Source organism: Rattus rattus, chromosome 7 (genome assembly GCF_011064425.1).
Source record: "Rattus rattus isolate New Zealand chromosome 7, Rrattus_CSIRO_v1, whole genome shotgun sequence".
NCBI classification, from domain to species: Eukaryota; Metazoa; Chordata; class Mammalia; order Rodentia; family Muridae; genus Rattus; species Rattus rattus.
This window is the reverse complement of record NC_046160.1, coordinates 122,998,149-123,013,182: the sequence shown is the minus strand read 5'-3', so window position 1 is coordinate 123,013,182 and position 15,034 is coordinate 122,998,149. Positions and strand designations below refer to the sequence as shown.

The 15,034-nt window shown below is 52.4% G+C and overlaps 1 long non-coding RNA gene across 1 annotated transcript in view; it reads right to left on the bottom strand.

Annotated features, from left to right (window-relative positions):
- LOC116905438 overlaps positions 1 to 12,179 on the bottom strand; it is a 44,799-nt gene extending 32,620 nt beyond the window's left edge. Inside the window, exons 1-2 of the long non-coding RNA XR_004388527.1 lie at positions 11,906 to 12,179; positions 11,312 to 11,638 (exon numbers count right to left, since the gene is read on the bottom strand). This is a non-coding gene — a long non-coding RNA (uncharacterized LOC116905438). The remainder of the gene's footprint in view (positions 1 to 11,311; positions 11,639 to 11,905) is intronic.
- Between the last annotated feature and the right edge of the window lie 2,855 nt (positions 12,180 to 15,034).

Below are 15,034 nucleotides of genomic sequence, written 5' to 3'. Positions count from 1 at the left end.
GAATCAAATACTCCCTAAACACTAGTTCTTCATCTGTGAAATGAGAGGCTAACACAAGCAGCTAAGTAGTCTGTCTGTAGCGTCTCCTTCTAGTTTCATTTCTGTTGCTGCAACAAATACCCCAAGAACAAGAAATTTTGAAGAGAAAGAGTTTGAGTTATAATTTCACATCAGAGCTCATCATTTCAAAGAAATCAAGGCAGGAAATCAAGCAGCTGGTCACATCACAGCCAGTGAATGGCAAAGAGAGATTAAGCTAGCCTTCCCCATCTCACACTGTTCTGGACTCCATGCCTAGGGAATAGTGCCACCCACGGTGGGCTGCCTATGTCAATTAACAATTAAGACAATTCTCCAAAGACATACTCATAGACCAATTCCATCTAGGTAATTCCTCATGAAGATTCACTTCTCCAGTGATGATTCTAGATTGTGTGAGGTTGACAGTTCAATCAGCACAGATCTGTACTCGTGGTAAGTAGTTAAAATAGAAAGCCTACACCTCTCAGTAACTGCTGGATTGTAGGAAACAGTATTTGTAACAGCTAGAGAGAACTGTCTAAGAACCAGAGAAGCAGAGACAGAGAGAGAGAGAGAGAGAGAGAGAGAGAGAGAGAGAGAGAGAGAGAGAGAGCGCTGGACTTAAATCCAGATCTGTGTAAGGCTCCAGTTTTCTCCCTGAGAACAGCTTCAGGCAACAGGTGCGGAGCCCTGGAAGTAGCTGTCACAGCGTGAAGAATCTTGCTGGGGAACTGTCACTCCAAATGTGGGATTTCAGGCAGAGGAGCCATCAGCCAAGTGGAAGGGAATCTATAAGTGGCCAGGTCCTTGCCCAGAAAAACAAGCTTGAGAAAGATATTCAGAATGTCCTCTCCCTCTCCCTCTCCCTCTCCCTCTCCCTCTCCGTCTCCCTCTCCCTCTCCCTCTCCCTCTCCGTCTCCCTCTTTCTTTCATTTTTTATTTTTGAGCCAGGGACTCATGTATCCCAGACTGCCTTTAAACTTACTCTGTAGCCATGCATGACATCGAACTCCTCATCCTCCTGCCTCCACCCTCCAAGTGCTGAGATTACAGTCATGTTCCACCATGTCCAGCTAAAATAATCTTAACCATGACCACCCTAAAAGCTTGCCCAGCACTCACACTGTTTTTACTGTCACCTCACTTACTACCTCGAATTCTCTTTGGGTTTTAACAACGCTGCTCTCCTTTCTTTAAAACGGTAATCAATTACGATGGTGAACTGGTGCCATTCAGAACCAGGTAGATCACATCTACACAGAACTGCAGTAAACAATGGGCCCATTAACATAATTCATCCAAAACACGGATTGGCCAAGTTTGGGGATAACGGCTTGGGAACGCTTACAAACTATTCCTTCATGTTGGTAGCACTGGGACAGATGACACTCGATGGGCAGGAGCTGTGGGCACGGAGATTTCCAGCAAGGCTTTGACTGTAGTCAGTTGGCAGAAGGGACATCCACTGCTCACACACGGGAGGATGTATCTGAGAAGGTGCAGGGCAGCCCAGAGAGCCAGGTCACTGAGAAAGCTACGCTGAGATACCCATGAAACCCAGCACCCCTCACTCAGCCATACTTGGAAAGCAGCAATTGCTAAGTGTGAATCATTTTGTCCCAGGTACTGGGGACCCAGAGCACAGAGCCAAGGGAAAGAGGGTAGCCTCTGAGGGTGATGCCCAGAGATAATTCAGGCAGACCTCAAGGTAGGTATGGGGGCTCTGACACCCCAGAACCCAGTGGTACAAGCTGAGACCCCACTCAAACCCCCGGAGCTCCAACACAGACTACAAACCCATCTCTTCCCGAACACAGGGATTTTGGCAACGGACTCTGCTTTAATAACCAGAGGCCAAATTCCCCTCTTTGCTAGCACTGAAGACCCTCACAAGCTTTGGAAACCAAGGAGCAAATAAAGGGCCAGAGAGTCTGAACGCTGGGGAGTAAGTCCCACAAGGAAGGAGTGGGAGTTACAGGCCCAGGGCCTGTGGCCAGCATGGCCGTGTGAGCACGCCTGCCTGTTTTCAAATGGACGTAAGCCAGCTGTGAGTCCCAGCCAACCTCAATAACCACGGTGGCTGTAGAATTACTGGGTCCCCCGCATATTCATGATCCCTAGGTAACCTTAGGCTGGTTCCTTCCCACCTCTGGTCTTTAATTTTTTGACCTAAAGGGCGTCTGTTGGTGACTATGGCTGTTTCTTTCTCTAGGTCCACGGAAGGGGCGGGAACCTTTTGGAGGGCATCGCTTCACATGCCTCTTCTTGGCCTGGCATGCTCACCAGCCTGACTTGAAGAAGTCTCTCTGCTAGGGACACAGCTCCCGGAAAATCCCAAGTAACTTGTCTACTGGCTAGTAAGAGAGGTTTTGCATGGGTCAGTGAGGGTAGTGGAGGGAACATGCGTGTAACCACCTGTGATCCAGGGACACGCTTCCTCTCCAGGCCACTTGGAACAAGCCGCCCACCCTACAGAGCGTGTGCACTTTAAATCAAGTCTCAGTGGCTGGGAACAATGACCTTCTCTTCCCACCTGTCATGGTCACTACCAGGGCTGGGAGGCTGGTGTCCTGGATTCTCTCAGCTGTAGATGTGGGTCTGGGAAGCTGTTTTCAGGCCAGAAGCATCCTGAGTGCATTTGCAGAGACACGGGGAGCCCCACGGCTCAATGAATTGGGCTGGGACACTGCCCACTCCATTTCCTGTTGGCCACTGTCCACAGGAGCTGGGCAGCCAGGGCTGCAGCCAGCGTCTACCTGGCTTCCCGTGCAAGGCCTGGCAAGGTCAAGGGAGATAGGGTCTGTGCACAGGGCCTTCCTGGAAAGTCAGCCAGTGGGAGCAAATGGTGCTAAAAGAGTCACAGTGCTGCTGGCCATACCTGAGAGTCAAGCTCATTCCCATGCAATGGTTCTTCAACATTCCACACATTGTCTTTACTGCCCTATGCTTAGGCGGCAGGATACCAAGGATCAGGAATGCCACACATTGTTTTAAAACCCACACTCTCGCTCAAATACCTCCCATGGTTCCCTGCCACCTATAAGATAGGGAACGCCCCTTAACCTGGCATTCAAGGCCCCACCCCCATTTTGTAGGACTGGCCCCACCTTCTGCCTGTGTAACCTTGGCCCCTGCAGCCCCCGGGGTCTCATTGCTTTCATTCATTCCTTCCTACCAACCAGACATGCTTTTCCCTCTTCCTCTCTGCTTGACAAAGTTGAGCTCGTCTCCATCCTCCATAGACAATATACACCCTCCATCTCTGCCCTCTCTGGGCACGCCAGCCGTTCTAATCAGCTATATCAGGCTTCTCCAAACTGTCCTTGAGTTTGTTGAAAAGAGACATCATCACCTCACTTACCTCCACCCTCCATAGCATCCTGCCCCTGGCCTCTCGGCACAAACAGGGACAATGTGACTCCCCAGTTGCTAACGCAGAGAAAAACCAGTGCTAAGAAAGGCCTGTGTTCCGGTGCAGCTCTGCCCATCCCGGGTGCACCCATAGAGAACGCTGATTTGACATACCAGAGAGACACCCAGCCACCCCTGCTTCCTACGGCACCACACACAGCAGCTGAGCTATAGAACCAGCCACAGTGCCCCTGGAGGGCAAAGAAAACAGAGTTCTGTTTGATCGCAAAAGTGAAATTGTGTCATCTGCAAGGAAATAGATGGAACTGGAGATCACTAGATTAAGTCAAATGAGGCAGACTCAGAAAGGCAAATACTACGTGTTTTCTTTCCTTCCTACGTGGAGTCTAGATTTCAAGGCACGAGCAGCAATGGATGCGCGTGCATGCACACGTGCACGAGTGGGCATCAGGTGAGGGTGGAAACTCGAGACGTCTCTGTGGCCTTGATACCACACTGCTGGGTGGGGAGACGGCTTCCAGGTGCTAAACCAAGCCCCGTGTGACATCCACGCATTCCGCCCCAACGACCCCATTTTCCCAATCACAAGCTAAGAGCGTCCTTGAGTTCCATCCCCGAGGCAGTCGAAAAGTGGGTAAGGCCAAACGTGTCTTGCTCAACGGAGGTACCAGAAGGGCCTGGTGATGAATGGGGAGAGCTTGTTTCTGGTTAGAAAGGTTAAAATAAGCCGGAGAGGGACGTTGCTGACCTGCGTGAGAGCAAGAGATCCGGTGCCTTAAAGCTTCAGACTAGTATCCAGGATCCTCCATGGTGCCTAGAGGTAGCAAGGGACCTGTGAGTCAGGAAGGGAGAGCAAAGATGGGGCCTCGAGGGTCTAAGGCAGCTGACGAGATAGTCTAGCCCAAGAGAGACACGGTCTATTTCTAGAAACTCCTTCTGAAAGACACTTCTAAAGCCACATTGGCAATCTAGCCCTGGTAATGATGAGTCATCCTGTAACACCGTGCCGGAAATTAGAGAAGCTACTTCGAAGTCAGCTTCTGCGGGGATGGTAAGCCGGAAGCTGAGGCTCGTCCCAAAGGAGCAAGAGAAAAGGTTCTGCGGATTCTCAAACAATGGGGCTGAGGATGGCAGTTCCTGCCAGATGACCTCGCCCAGCATCTCAGAGGGCACACCTGGGCAAACAGGTGGACTGAAGTCTGGCCAGGAGGCCAGTGTGGCTGGAGGGCGGTGGGAGAAGAGCAGGCGAGACTCAGGACCAGATGACGCAGAGACTCACAGGGACACAGCAGGCACTGGCATTCCCTGAGCTAGCCGAGGGGGACACGAGTCCATTGCACGTCCCACAGAAACAAGATGTAGAGGGCAGTGAGGGAGCAGGAAGAGTGGTTGGGAGGGGCTGGTGTGAGGATAGATGGCAGAGGTGTGGTGGGCACGGGAGTGAGGACAATCCCAGGCCTGGGAAGGGTTCCAGAAGAGCGTCCAGAGCAGGGATGACCACCAGCGGTCACACCCACCGCCATGATCACGCCCATGGTGGGCGGCAACCTGGAATCGCACAGTGCCCGAGATGGCAATGACCTGGAAGGTGTCTCAGAAACACAGACGTGGGACTCGGTCCCTGAGAGTTTCCGATTCCTCAGATGAGCGACAAATTTAGCAAGCTCTCCAGAGCCTGCACAGCCAGGGTACCTGGTCATATTTGGAAAATGACACTAGGCAGCCTCCCGGCCTAGATGAATACAGAAGCCTGTGAAGGGCACGAGTGGGATGTTGGCTTCTCCCTAGGCACCTAGGGGACACAAGAGGGAAGTGGGTGAGGACCCAGGCTGCTTCTAGCTCCTTCGGTGACAGCTAAGCCCTCCGCTCTGGATGGCTTCTCGGACAAAGGGCACTGGTAATGCACCAGGCCGACGAGGGCAGTAGGATTGCACACGCACTGAAGCTGTTTACATCTACCACGGAGCAGAGGCTGTGCGTGCTAAGTTAGCGAGAAGGTGCTGACCACGGGCGTGTGTCCGAAAGGAGGAAGGTGGTGTGATCTGCTCATCAGGCAGTACCAGAGTGGGGCATGCTGCTAGTGGAGGAGACGGTGGGGCCAGGACTGCACAGGTGGACACGGTAGCTCCAGGAGGTGCCACCAGGGTGTCCTCCAGCAGGCCTGAGCGTAGAGGCTGCACCCACCCGCAGGGACTTTCTGGACTGAGGCGATGCTGATCTTGTCAGTAAGAGTGACAGAGGAGCAGCCTTCTGCTCTCCCTTTCAGAAAGCGGGTGGATTTTTCCACTCCCGCTTTTCTAACCGGAAGCCCAAGATGCCAGCTCTTGCCTTGCTTAAACAGAGCAGGGCTTACTGTTTTAGAAGTGTCTGACAGAGCAAGCGGAAGGGACGCCCCCCACACCCCCAAATCATCCCACGCTCACTCGCGGCACGTGGCTTAAAATAAAGCGCGTTCCCCTCATTTAAAAATTCTGAGAGCTGATGCTATCATTAAAAGACAGTGATCGTCGTCGTCATCGCCCACTTTCAGAATCAAAGAGTCCCCGCTCAGGTGTAGACGTGGCAAGGCCAATCTGAACTCTACCCGTCCCTCTTCCGCTGGACGAGTCCCCTGATTGCATTAGCAGATCCAGGCTGAGACTCGGGGCTGATGGGAAAACGCCCTGGGCATTCCCTGTTTGCTTCTTAGCTTCCTGATGCTAAACGAGGTGCACAGGGCAGCTCAGCGGCCGATCAGATTAGTAAGAAACAAAACCCATTAGGAATCGTGTGGATTACACCCTCAGAGATAACCACATTCTGACTTTGAGACTCAGGTTTCCATCATCCAAGTGCGTCAAGTGTCAACGCATAACTCTCTAACAGGAAAGGCAGACCAAGGGGAGGTTTAGATGCAGAAAACCACTGACATCTGTCTGAAGCATACGCAGGCCACGTGAACACCTACAATGGCTTAGCCGAATGAATCCTGCGCTCACATTAGACGTGAACATTATATCTAATCAACTTAACGGGTCCTGGGCAAGTCCCAACGTTCACACGCTCCGATGCGTCAGGAACTTCCTACTTTTCAGTAACCACACACGCTAAAATCTCGCTACGACTACCAGGCACCCATCTGCTCTCTCAGAGTTTGAACTCTCTCGTTCTCACTGGGATCAAGTCCCAGGAATCCTCACTTAGCGAATAAAATCTCCAGGCTGATCGCCAGGAGGCTGCTGGTATTTTACGGATCACAACTGAATCACCAACAAGTTTTCTACCTCATTCTATTGCCCCCCTCCCCCCATGAATCACCTCTCATGAAACTTCAGGCTTCTTGGCACCACAGCAGTTTGGCAGAGTGGGGGTGGGGAGGGTTCTTTTGTTAAGACATCACTAGGAAAACACAGGTAAAACTGACAGCAGAACTGGGGATGTTCAGCTGCTGGAGAAAAATAACCGGGCTGAGATTTTACTCTCCGACTGTAAAGCCACGTAGCCAGTGACCATGTATCCTAGCGACCTCCCTTCAGTCTCCATCAATTGCGGGCTGCAGGTGGGACCTGGCAGTCTTGCATCCTGGGGAGGGCTGCTCTGAAGAAGTTCTGCAAACCCAACAGCAAACAGCAAAGAACGGAGGAGACAGCTCGGCTCCTAAGGCCATCTCAGACATCTGCCACCACCACCATGCTCACACTCTGAGCTCTTCGGAACCCACGCTCCCTAAGTCCTGAGCTTCCTCCACACTGAGGGTGGACTTTTATCCCTTGCCTGTGCTGTTTGGAAGGATTAACTCACTGGCATCCGGTAGAGCAGGAGAAACCAACCTTTGAAAGTTTCTGTTATGTAACTTTTATTCTCTGTCCCTCGTCAGCAGGTATGGGCTTGCAGTACCTTCTAAAGGGACTGGGGTGTCATCTGCCTACCACTTCCCACAGAACCCCAGGGGCATGTGGAACCTGGGGAAGTTATTTTCGCTCTTCCCCAAAGATCGGCTAACACCAACCTTTTTAAGGTTACCCTCGGCTTAGCTCTGACTCTCTTTGGGGACACGCGTATTTGACATTATTCAGTTAAAAGAAATCTGACATCCTTTTTTTTTTAAAAAAAAAAAAGTACAATTCAGAGGTCTATCAATAGCTGAATCACTCCATATGGTCTGCACAGCAAATCTTCCACATGCTTTTTTTAGTACAGTGGCATTATTTAAAAATTTTTGGAGGAAGGAGGAAGGACAGTCTTTGGTTAGCAGACACACTGCAGCACCAGAGGACATCAGCTACAGTGTGAGGTGGTTTTAGTCCCTCTCCAGTGTACTCTGAACAGCGGTCCAGGTCATGCCGTTTTGACACTTCTGTAAGTCAAAGATCCATCTGCTCTCGGAGCCCAGCCATGCACTCTAGTTCAGGAGCTGGACAACGTCCGCTGTGTGAGGGTCAAGGTGTTTAAGGTCTGGTGGCTGCTTCCTTCCTCTTACTCTATCCGAAAATGACTTCAACAGGCAGCCTTGACCTCAGCCAACATGCTCCCTACCCACATGACCCAGGAGGGCTGACCACACAAACATAACTGACACTGTGCCTCGCCACTTTGAAGCTTCCACTGAGCTCAGGGCTCTAATTAAGGACTTTCCATTTTCAAAACAAATGCAAGCAGTAATTACCATCTTCCCTCCCTACCTTCCAGGAATAGCCTGGGAACGAGGCAAAATCCCCAAGTCCCTTGACTTTGAGGCTCTGCATCTAGGACTTTGTGTTCTTCCTACCCCACTGACCCAAATTACATAACCCTTCTTGTGTCTCTTGCCACATGGATGCCGGGGAGAGTCACGGCTCGTTCCCGTGTTCTCAGGTATGTTTGAGGGAACCTGGCATGTATCTCTCAGGATGAGAGTTCCATTATCGTGAACCCAGGACACTGGGGCTTCACTTAAGCCAACAAAATGCATCTTTTAAAGTGACCGGGTCCTCATTGTTTGCGTGGATGTCTAATTGAAAGCGTTATGTAACCGGAGTGCACACAGCGTTCCGGATCTATTAATAACCGGCTGTGGCCAAACTCTAAGGATTCTTCGAGTTGAGAGTCAGAGGACATCATCCGTTACTAACCACACACATTTATGCATGAACATGAAGCCCCATCGGGCAGAGTGGAGTCTAGACCCCGAAGGATGGGAATAAACCGTCCCAGGTTACAAAGCCAAGTTCACAAGCGGATGAATGCCAGTTTCCCGGCCTCTTCCTCTGTGCGTGCACCTTGATGTGATCTGTCCACATGGGCACCTCCAGTGACAGTCACTGTGTAGCATGGGAGACCTCAGAGACCTCGAAGGGCCAAGCACCACTCACCAGCACAGAAGCCAGTGGCCACTCCCTGTCAGACAGGTAAGCCCACGAAAGAACTTCTTCATCTTATTTATTCATACACCATACATATCCTCCTGCCCTCCCCCAGAAATCCAAGCACCTAGGACACACTTTAACCAGAGGCCAGCCTAGGGACTGCGTGCTTGGCTTTTGAGAAGTTCTCGGAAGGAAGACTGGAGTCTGCTGTCCACTTCCATGGCGCTGTGCACGTGTGTGGGGAAAAAGCACAGAGTGAGATGGGAGAAAACGATGAATTAAAAATTAAATATCAGAAAAAAAAGGGGATCGATGGAGTACTGTGTGATCCAGTTTTGTGTGCTAGGGGTATGATAGAGGATCTGGAAATCGTTGTTCCATAATTACGCTGTCACTGTCGCGAATGACTTAATGAAAATCATTTCTCTGCGCTCGTTTTTTATCCAAAACCATACCCGTCATTAATCGTGAGGACCTAAAACACACAGCGCTGGGAGATTAATGCCACCACCAAGAAGCACTGTCTTCCCTTCACAGACCCTGCGAGCGCGTCAAAAATAAAGGAAGCTTTTCTCCGGTTTGGTGACTTCCGAATACCCATCAAGCCCTGCTGGGAGCTGAGTTTCTGGGAAAAGGTGACAACGCGTCCATTCGCGTTGGGATTCAGTACTGCTTTAAAGGGTTCATTAATCTACATCTTTAAAAGGGCTGCCGACAACCCATCAATGGCCCCTAGGTCAACTTGATACATTTAGCTCTATTAGCAGCCCCCAAATAAATGAAATTCAGTGAGGGTCTAAGCAGCCTGCCACCCACCCTTCCCCTCACAGCTTCTCTGAAGGCGCTCAGTGGACTCCACCTGTCACTGGCATAATCACCAGAGAGCAGCGGTGAGAGAGCAAGCCACCCCTGTGCTGTCCTCACACCGACGGCTCAGGCTGGGATTCACTTACAAACTGTCACTGTTCCTTTTCAGAGGGCAGCAAGGCCTGCTGGCCACGAGGCTTCCCAGCCCGCTGTACGTCAAGGTGATACTGGATTGTATCAGCTCTTAGGGGCCAATGTCACCATCTCTTCAGACTGAAGTGCCTACGCTATCCCATAACCCCAGTCTGGCCCCTAGGGACATTTTATAGCCATTATGTTTTTACCTAATAGATAACGCACTACCGCTGAGGCACCGCCTCCTTTGGCCGAACCAGACTCTCACCGCTCTTTCGACCCAAGCGTACTCTTCTCGGAAATCAACTATCTATTCAGTCTACCTGGGTGACTGATGCCCCCCCCATACCCTAGCTCAGACCTGTGACTCCCTAGTTCTCATACTCACAGAGTCCTGGAGCTGGGAGGGATCTGAGACATTACCCACCCTAACCCTAACACAGGCACCAAGGCCTCTGTGGCAAAAGATCTTCCCCCTGCTCCAACACCATCACTTTCCACATGGTGTAGACAGACAAGTTAAATACTCAACCTCTCAAACGAGTGCTCAGACAAGGACCAAACGATTCCCTGGTGGTGATCTTGATTAGAATCACCCGCATGCATTTAGGCGAAGAGTCGTGGCTGCACAGGTGAGCAGAGAGCCTCGTGTCTGTATCAGAGCTTAACCCCTCTCCCTCTAGGTTAGGAAGTGTGAAGTTTTGCTGACACACAGACAGATGGCAACTGTGAGTCAGGGCCCAGGTGGCCCTTGCCTTGTGGCCATTTGGAATCAGCCCCCCAGGCCCTGTAAAGCGGCCATCTCTAAGATCTGCACAACCAACCCTGGGGTGGTACTGGTGGGTATTGCCCAGGGGGAAAGGCTGAGAGTGCTATGTGAGGGTGAACTTGCCTGGGCCACACAACATGGGAGTGGGGACATGGGAGCAAGTTAAACTGTTCAACATCCCCTAAGGGCCCTGGAAAACAGAGCCCGCAAAGAAACCACAAGGAAAACGTATTAACAATCCTCCCCGAGCCCCGCAATGAGGCTTCCTGTGATGACTGCCCTCCCTAAAAGGAGAAGTGAATGGCATATACATTCTACTAGTAATTTGTTCCATCTCGGCTGTCATTGGTAGGAGTAGTTTCACACACATGCAGTGTGGCTCTTGAGACAGAAGCAGCTAGTGGAGGAAATGAATCGGGGGCGTTTGTGACCAAAGGATCAGGATAAGATGGTGAGCACTTTGGTTTCCACCTTGTGACCTTGATTAGCACATTCAATATCCCTGGGCCTCAGTTTCCTCAACTGGAATACAGAGAAGGGGAATCCTACTTCCTTGGAGCGGTTTGGAGGTCCACCAACCAGCGATGCCTGGACACCCACCAAACATCCAGTTCCCACTAGTGACTAAGTCCGAATCCAGGTTGCACACATAGATGCTTATCTAGACCAAACAGGTCTCTTGCCTGCCTGCATGTCAATCTCGCTGCCATCTCCCTGATAGCCCAGGAAAACACCGGGTCTTGAAGGCACCTAGGCAGTTCAGAGACCAGGTAGGGTTTGGGGACAGATTCCAAGCACTGGGTTATGGTTGGAGGGGGGGCTCAGAGGCAGCCTCTGAGCCCTGTGAAGGGGCTTTGTTCCCGAGGCGAAGGGCCTGGCTTACCGAGAAGAGCATCCGGAGGCAGGTGGGGGGCGCGCAGGGCACGCAGCAGAGCCACAGCCCGGCCCAGGTCCGGGGCGCGGGAGCCAGAGGAAGGCGAGAAGGAGGAAGGAGAGGTGGCCGTGGGTTCCTGCCTCATTCTCCCAAGCAGCGCAGACCCACTGGCCGTCTCCGGCTGAGGCTGGCCGCCGGACACCGGAACCCAATCATGCTGCTCATGTCTCTGTCAGCGACTGGCGAGGTGTGCGCGAGGCTGGGTTGTCTGCAGGCGACACCCAGGGGCTCCTCATGCCCCGCGCCTGGGCTCGGCGGGAAGATCGCAGAGGGCGGCTGCGCCCGGGAAAGGAGAGAAAGGAAGCGTGAGAGAGCACTGAGCTGCGCCCCGCGGGGCCGGGGGCAGGCAGCACCGCGCGCCCCACCCACCGCGCTCTGCGCCCCGCGCCGCGCACCCGCCGGGCAGCCGAGCCCCAGAAACTTTAGCACATGGCCGGTCCGCCGGCCGCTGTGGCCCGAGCCCCGCTGGTGGCGTAGTACCCGCCCCAGCTTCAGATCGCACCTTACCGGCGGCCACCGCAACCGCGGCGGAGGGTCGCCTACCTGGCCGTGCGGAGAGTGGTGCGGACCAGCGTGGGAGGAGAAGAGGGCGGCGACGTCGGGGTCCCCGCAGGGGAGGGGCAACTCCGCGGCAGCAGTGGCCGCCCTTAAGGCATCCAGGGAGGGGACTGCGAGCCAGCGGAGGGGGTCTGCAGGCCCCTATAGGGGAGGGTCAGTGCGTTCCCCGCCCCGCGGCGCAGATGCTGACGACGCGCGCGGGCTTCCCCGGCCCGGGTCTGCGGAGCCAGCCCTGTTACCTAGCGACTCGCTCCGGGAAGCCCACGCTGACGCGCTAGGAGCTGGGCTGCGGCAGAGGGGAGGGGAGAGGAGGGATAAGAAGGGGAACGAAGGGGGAGCGGAGGGGAGCTCCAATGGAAGGGGGCAGGGGAATCTGGCGTTGCCAGCAAGAGCTCCTCCCTCTACCTACACGTCGCTGCTGGGGAGTGGGCCAGGGAAGACGTAGTCACAGTCTGGTCCCGAGGATCGGGGACCTGCTCCTGCGTGAGGGTGGATGGAGGGAAATGGTGATGCAGGTTCCCCTGTGCTGGGGTTACAGCAGCAGGTGGCGGCGACGTGGCCCATGGAGGCCTGACGCTCATAGGAATGAAGAGATGAGCCAGCGAATGTGGCCGTGGGCGTGTGGGTGTGAGTGAGATGTCCCCCCCCCGACGTGGAGTATTTGGAGACCCAGGGACTTGGGTGAGAGAGGTGCCCCCCCTTTCTTGGCCTTGCCTCCCTCCTTCCTGGACATTTTGCTCTTGCGCTGTTCTCATCATGGAAGCTCCGTGCTATCTCACTGAGCTCCTCCTACCCCTTGGAGAACCAGAGGATGGCTGCTAGGTAGTGACAGCTTTGTCCCCCCAGCCCATGATGCCGGACCAGCGCACCAGGTGTCTAGTTTCAGGAGATCAAAAACCTGCCTCCATGTGCCTTCCTCCTTGTGGATTCCCGTCTGCCTTCCTACGCTGCTTCTCAGGCCAGACTGGGCCTCAGGCTCAGCCAATTCTTCGCAGCTTATAGGACGGATCAGAGTAACTTAACATCCTATCTAAAATAGAGTCCTCATCCCCAAAGTCAAAGCAGGCAGAGACCACAGCCTATGGTGAAGTAAACCTTCAAATGCAGCGGGGCAGAACCCAGACTTAGGCTTTATACAAGGACTCTGCCATGTCTAAAGGACTCTCAAACCTGCCAAGATTCTGCCCCTTCCCTACAACAGGAACAGCTGCCATCTCCCGAGGGCCAGTCCCGTCTCATCCTTCACTCCTTCTAAGGCTGCTGCTGTCCTTTTCCTGGCCCGTGTGAACATGAGGAGGTAGAGGGAGAAGACGGACCTTTCAGAGAATCACAGCCTGCCCAGGACCCACATCCTACATCTTAACCCAGAATCTCTAGAGGGAGGAGCCCCTCCCCCCACGAGGATTTGAGAATGGGGGATGGGGGAGGGGCTGCTGAGGTTTTGATGTCAGTGGTGGCTTTTTCTCTGTTCATTCATTCTTCTACCCCTACTAACCCTTCCAAATAGAAACCAGGGTGCGAGCACACACACACACACACACACACACACACACACACACATGCACGCATGCACGTACACACACCCCATCAGTGCTTTTTCTACAGAAAACTGCTGTCATTCCTGGTCCCTAGGCAGCAGTTACGTTCTGACATTTCACAGCAAGACTGGGTGCAACGTCCCCGACGTTTGCCTCCAGTTTTTAATGTATAACGGCAGCTTTTCAACAGACTTTCGTCAGCGCTAACTTCCCGCTTGCAGGAATAATTTGACATATCATTTGGTCAGGGAGTCCAGGGCTTATAATACCCCAAACCTCAGAGAATCTATTCTATGCCCAGACATTTGCAGCCTCCCCCATAGCAGAAGACTGAGGGGGAGGGGCAGGGGAGGTGAATAGTTGGTTACTATGTCTCAGTCTCTGTCATGGGTTTTAGTATCACAGCCAAAAAACAAAAAACCTAGTTCATTCACAGTATGCATGCATGTGTGAGTGCATGTGTGTGTGGTGTATGGTGTAGATATGTGTTCATGTGCTCTGTGTACATGTGCATGGTGGTGCACTACTTCCCATGCACGTTCGCCCATCATATCTATGTTTGTGTGGCAAACACCTTACCACCTGAGCTGTCTCCCCAGCTCCTGAACTCGGCACACTGATGAGATCCACATGTCCTCTCACCAGTATTTGCAACAACGAGGCTGTGGATTCCACCTAACTGTTCCCCAACAGAGGGACAAACTGTGGAACACATACAGAGAGACTACCGTTCAGTCACTAAAAGATGAAATCTTGTCATTCGAGGCATCCTTGAGGATTCTGGAGGACATTATACTAGTTGGAATGGGCCAGGTACAGTATAGTAATCAGGACTCTCTAGAAGAGCAGAACCAGTAGAATAAGCATGTATTAAAAGGAGATTTGTCAGATTGCCTATGTAATATGGTCTGGGTAGTCAGACGAGGATTATCTTATGCCAGAAAGACTGAGACCCTGGTCATTGCTCAGTACATGAGGCTGGATGTCTCAGCAGACCCAGGCTACTGAGGTCCTGAGGATTTCTGGAGGGCTGGCCTCTAGTCCACATCGGAAACCCAAAGCTGGGTCCTAGAAACAGTGAAAGATGCAGCAGCACCAGCCACAAAGTAGATGAACTTGCCAACAAGAGTGAAGGCAAGCAGGCAAAAAGAAACAGAACAAAACAAAATAAAACAACAACAACAACAGAAGGGGGCTCTAACATCCAGAGTAACTCTCCCCACTTCAAATAATCTGACCAAGAAAATTTCTCACAGGAGCACACAGTGGCCTACCTTTTAGTTGATTCCAAGTTCAATCAACCATCACACATAGGGAGTCAAACACTGTATGGAATCTAGAGATGCTGACCTCACAGGATAGAGTAAAGAATAGTACATAGCCAACAGGGCAGGAGAGGATAGGCTGAGGAAAGCCTACAGGTTCAGAGTTACAGTCGGGAGGAATAGCTGCCAAGGTTCCATCACCCAGTTGCATGGCTACACTTAATAATATCACCATGGATATTTCAAAATACATGGAAGAGAATATGGACCTTCCTTTCTCCTCCCACTCCAACTTCCTTCCTTTTCTTCTC